The 5936-nt window shown below is 30.7% G+C and overlaps 1 non-coding gene across 1 annotated transcript; it reads right to left on the reverse strand.

Annotated features, from left to right (window-relative positions):
* Window positions 1-5501: 5501 nt before the first annotated feature.
* On the reverse strand, window positions 5502-5608 carry LOC121207772 (small nucleolar RNA R71). The gene has a single exon (XR_005902885.1). It is a non-coding gene; the product is annotated as a small nucleolar RNA R71 (small nucleolar RNA).
* Between the last annotated feature and the right edge of the window lie 328 nt (window positions 5609-5936).

The following is a 5936-nucleotide window of genomic DNA, read 5'->3' on the forward strand; positions in this document are numbered from 1 at the left end:
CTTTTGTTTCTAAGTCTTCCCCCCGCCCCCAGCTGTTGTTGTGAGTTCACAGCACAGTACCCGTTTTGGGCGGTCCCCTTTCCCTGCTTGCCTTGTCCATTTTTCTTTTTCTCAACCTCTCTCTCAGTATATCTCACTGCAACTGTATCATGCAAAACCAAAGAAACAAATCTAATAAATAGTGATCTTACTGTTTCATGCACTGTTACTGTTTTCAGCTTTAAACCAAGTTTTGTTCATATCTGTAGAAGAAGTCATTCCCAATGGCAAGAAATCCAGTTTTACCCCGGACACTTGGCAAAAAAAAAATTAATACTTAAAATCAAAATTAAGTCGATAAGTCATGTCATTTGGGCTCCTAAGTCATAAATGATAAATACGGCTCTTGGGATATATGTGGAAAAACTTGGCAAATAGCTTTTGAGCCTTAAATAGTTTGACAAATTAAAAGATAGAATGGAGCATTTATGGATTGTGGTTTTTCGCATGTAAGTTGAAGGGATTAAAAGATGATGTGGAGATCTAACCCTATTACATACAAAAATCTCAATTTGACTAACCCTCACAATTTGGTTATTTTGAATGTTAATTCATCAACTTTCTCGACTTAATCAATTTAACATGCTCAATTTATCCATTTTTTGGAATTTAAAAAATTTCCTCCCGTGTACCATATTTCTAAAAATTACTTTTGGGTACAACTATCTTTACTTGATTGAAATATGTTTTATTATTATTATTATTTAGGGTGTGTTTGATAATTCTTTGAAAATGAAAATCTTTGACATTTGATTTTTTTTTAAATTGTGTTTGATAACAATATTAGCTTTTTACTTAATATAAAATTTTCAATAAAAAAATGTTGAATATGATAAGTAAGTAGATAACTGCTTATCACTTAATGTGAAAAATATTAAGTTAATTTTACTTTTCAAAATCTTATTTTTGAAATAAATTATTTTCTCATTTTATTAAAAATTAAAATATTCCAAATTTATCTTTAACTTTTATTCTAAATTGTTCAAAATGAAATAAATAATACCGTATTATTAAGATTAAAATTATGAAATTATGAATTTTGAAAAATTAATGTTTACTATTATTGCATAAAATAATTTTACTTGGTGCTTAATTTTTATTAATATATCAAACAGTTTTATAATATAAATTCAGCACTAAAAATTTAGTACTTAATTTTTTAATTTATCAAATATAAATTGAATTTGAGTTAATTAAGTTAAGTAATAAAAATATTAAAATGTTGGGATGGTATTAATGGTTGAGTTAGCTAATTGGGATTTAGTTTGAGATTTGAATAGTTTAAATTATACTGTATATTATATTTAAAATAATTTTAAAAAATAAATATAATTTAATTAAGTTAATCGGTTCGATATCTATCATACGTAATCATATGTACAGGTTTTTGAGTCCCATCTTGTATGAGAGTTTTAGTCTAGTTAGTTGGCTTTAGTCTTGTCTGTATCAGTTTGATTGTACTTGGTAGTTACTTGGACAATCTACTTGTAATAGTTTGATACTTGTGAAAACGCGTTTGGAAAGTCAAAGGGTAATTAAATTTGGATGTAACTACTGCCAAATTACTCTAATTCTCACCCTTCCCCTAAAAATTAAAAAAATGTAATTGGGTGTGTAATGACCAGATAGTCAGGGGTGTGGGAAAACATATTTCTGAGACTCCGTTTCGTAAATCAGACAAATAAATATTTTTAATTATATATTTACAAGGCTATCTTAGTAGCTAATTAATTTTGGGATTAGTAAATTTCGTGAAATTAGGAGTTATTAAGGTATAGGGACTAAATCGCGTAATGGTTAAAAGTTGAATTATAAATTGAAAGAAATAGAAAGGACTAAAGTAGCAAATTTACCATTTATTAAAATGGTGGGAGGTGGCGGGTTATGGTTTAATGAATTTTCTTGTGTATATGTTATATATTAAAGTAACTTTAATAATAATGATAATAATAATAATAATAAAGATAATAAAATGAAAACATAATAAAGAAATAGAAAGAAAGTGGAAAGAAAGATGAAACAATTGCATGCAAATTCAAGAAAAGAAAAGAAAGAAACAAAGCCCCAAACTTTCAAATTTCAACTGGTTAGTTAATTTAGTCTCATTTTCTTATAATTTTTACATTTTTAGAATTTCGGTACTTAGGGCTACCTGACCCATATTGTAATTTTTAGTATTGTTTAAGATTTTAGATGTTGAAATTGTTGAATAGTTTAAGTATTAGGGATTAAATAGATAGATTTTTAAGTTAGAAATGAAAAAAGGACTAAATTGTGGAATTAATTGTTAATTTTGAACAATAGGGACTAAATTGTGAAAAATTCAAAATTAAGGGCTCGAATTGGAAAAGAAGCTAAATGTGGTCTAGAGTAAAATTAGTATAAAAATATGAAGTTAAATGCGAAGGTTAAAATTAGTTTCGGTTTAGGGACTTAATTGAAGAATAAGCAAAATATAGTGTGAAAATTTAAAATTAATGTGAAATTGAAATGTGTAATATTAATGTGAGTTAGTTGTTTTATTTCATTGCTAACGTCGTGCCGGAATCCTTAAGTAAAAAGGGAAAGGATAAAATCGACGTCGAATAGCTCGGAAATCACAATTTGTGTTTCTATAATCCGAATGAAATATTAGATTATTCCATATATAATTGTTTGCATATGGTAAGCATTTGAGGTGAGTACTTTGGTACTTTGGGATTGAATTAAATTCATAATTGAAATTAAATGGATTGATTTTGTATATTATGAAATGTATTGATTATGAATATATGTGTATTGAGAAAAATGTGATTATTATCAAATTGAATATATGGTTATATATGATGATATACATTCATGAAATTGAGACATTAGTTGTATTGAAAAGTGAAATGAATCCCTATTAACTATATCAGGTTGAGTCATATATGGATGGCATGCTATAGGATAGGAAGAGTTCAGGGATTTCTTCGACCTCGAATCAATGAGGCACTAGGTGACAATTTGCTTCGATTTAACCGATGAGACACTAGGTGTCAATTCGTATAACGTTGGGCGTAGTTATTACTTTGGATTTATCCGATGAGGCATTGGGTGCCAAATTGGTATGTTGGTTAGGTCCGTGTATCCGTCCGAGTCCGTGTCGTATTAATAGGGGAAAGTAAAATAATAATTTATATGATTGATATTGAAATGACAAAGATTAGAAATGAATATGAGATGCGCAAATATTGAAATGACAAATATGAGAAATGATCATGAGATGAGAAATGAGATATGAAATGATGAATTAATATGTGAAACTTGAATAAATTCAAGTATTGATCAAAGATATGAATCATGCCATTGCATGAGATGATGTATTCAAATGTTAAATGAAATGGCATTGATATATGCTTATATATTTGAACATGTGAAAATCTTAGTAGATGTGAATAAGGAATGAGCAAAAATTATACTATTGAACTGAAACACATGAACATAGCTTACTTTGTTGCATTTTGATAAACCATAAAATTAACACGTTTTAATCCCATGCTTATCATGTTTTTGGATGATTTATTATATAATTTAGTGAATTTGATGCTCTTAATCCTTTAATTTCATGTTTTATACTTAGGGGAGCATAGAGGAACAAAAGGAGCAAAAAACGGGCCAAAAACAGACAAAGCGGGCTGATTTAAAGATCCACATGGCTGAGACCATTTTCACACGGGCTGAGCACACGCCCGTGTAAGCCACACGGGCTATCCACATGCCCATGTCGTTTCACTCCTTATTTTCCAAACACGAGAAAAAAGCCAATTTTTAGGGTTTCTGAGCATTCTAAAGTCTATATAAACACACTAGAAGTAGACTTAAAGGGAACACACAGAGAGTAGAAAATAGAAAAGACTCGAAGAATGCTGTTGGAATCATCTCGGAAGCAGATCCACTTCAAGATTGAAGATCTCCATTCAAATTTCACTCGAAGTTTATTTGGGTTTTTTATGTCTTGCTGTTTTTCTAAATTTGAGATGTTCTCCTTTTACATTATGAACTAAACTCTCTAAATACCTAGGGAGGATAAAAACTACAATGGATCTTATTATTTAATTATCTGAATTACACGATAAATACTTGTTTTTGTTTTTAATTATGTGTTCTTAATCATTGTCTTAATATTTTCAGGATATTAATCCAAGTTTGCTGTGCTTATTTAGTGGAGCAAAAGTCCATGTTTAATAGTAGATCTAGCATAATTAAGCGGAGTTGCATGCAATCCTAGAAATAGGACGACATAAATCTACCGGATTAGAGTCAAATCTAATAGGGGAATTAGTTAATGTGACGATAGGGGTTTTAATTAGAAAGAGATTTCAATTAATCAACCTAGAGTCAGTTGTTCTTAGTCTCGAAAGAGATATTAACATAATTTTGGGATATCTACAGATAAAGACAAGTGAATAAATCGTTTGATTCAGCGTCAGAATAATAAGTGAAGTCTAGGTGGATTCTTTCTTGGGTATTGTCTCTCTCATTGGTTTTCTTAAATATTTTCCCAATTTGATCTCTGTTGTGTTCATAGTTAATTAGTTTAATTTAGATTAAAACAAATCCCTTTAATTATAGGCTAAATAATAGAAAGATAGTTTTACTAGTACTTTTAGTCCTCGTGGATACGATATTTTGAGACTCACTATAGCTATACTACTAATCGATAGGTGCGTTTGCCTTAGTCAAAATATTAGTTAGTTTCATGACCTACAAGTTTTTGGCACCGTTTCTAGGGACTAAAATATTAGGAACACTTAATTTTTATTAATTTAGCCATTTTTATTTTATTGCATTCAATTTTTGTTTTAGCTTTATATTTAATTACTAATTTTTCTTTTATTTGCTTCTGGCAGGTTTCTTTAGTTTATGACTAGAAGAAATCTGTCGGGACCATTACTTTTTAATAGTGAAATTGAAAGTACAACTCGTAGAAATCTTAGAGAAATAAGGCAGAGTCTACAGTATATAGAGAAAGAGCATGAGGACGATACCAATATTACCAAGGAGATGGCTAAAAATCAGAATAATCTGCTACCTCCTGTGGTTGCCGCGAATCCTATAAATCAAAATCCTACTCCTTGTACTATGTACGACTATGCCAAGCCTAATTTAGCGGGGGCTGAATCGAGTATTGTGAGACCTGCTATTGCTGCAAATAACTTCAAACTGAAGCCAAACACCATTCAGATGATCCAATAGTTTATTCAGTTCGATGGTTTGCAAGATGAGGATCCAAATACTCATTTGGCTAACTTTCTGGAGTACTGTGATACTTTCAAATTAATGGTGTTTCTGATGATGCCATTCGCCTTCGGCTATTTCCCTTTTCATTAAGGAATAAGGCTAAATAGTGGTTGAACTCTTTACCACGAGGTTCTATCACTACTTGGGACCAAATAACCGAAAATTTTCTATTGAAATACTTTCCACCGGCCAAAACGGAAAAGTTGAGCAATGATATCTCTTTCTTTGTGCAAATGGACTTAGAAACATTATATGATGCATGAGAGTGGTATAAGGATTTATTGAGAAGGTGCCTTCACCATGAGTTACCCTTATGGTTACAGGTTCAGACTTTTTACAATGGTTTGAACCCCTCAACTAGACAATTGATAGATGCAGCCGCCGGCGGTACCCTAAACAACAAAACACCTGAGGAGGCTTATGAGTTCATTGAAGAGATGTCATTGAATAATTATCAGTGGCAAGTCATGAGGACAAAGCCGAAAAAAGCCATTGGTGTTTTCAACCTCGACGTGGTCACCATGTTATCAAACTAGGTAGAGCACTTAAATAAAAAGATTGTTAGTTTATATGGTTCTACGCAGGTATATCCAATGATACAGTGAGATACAAGTGGAGGAGGGATGAATAATCCA

This window comes from Gossypium hirsutum, chromosome A01, assembly GCF_007990345.1.
Source record: "Gossypium hirsutum isolate 1008001.06 chromosome A01, Gossypium_hirsutum_v2.1, whole genome shotgun sequence".
NCBI lineage: Eukaryota > Viridiplantae > Streptophyta > Magnoliopsida > Malvales > Malvaceae > Gossypium > Gossypium hirsutum.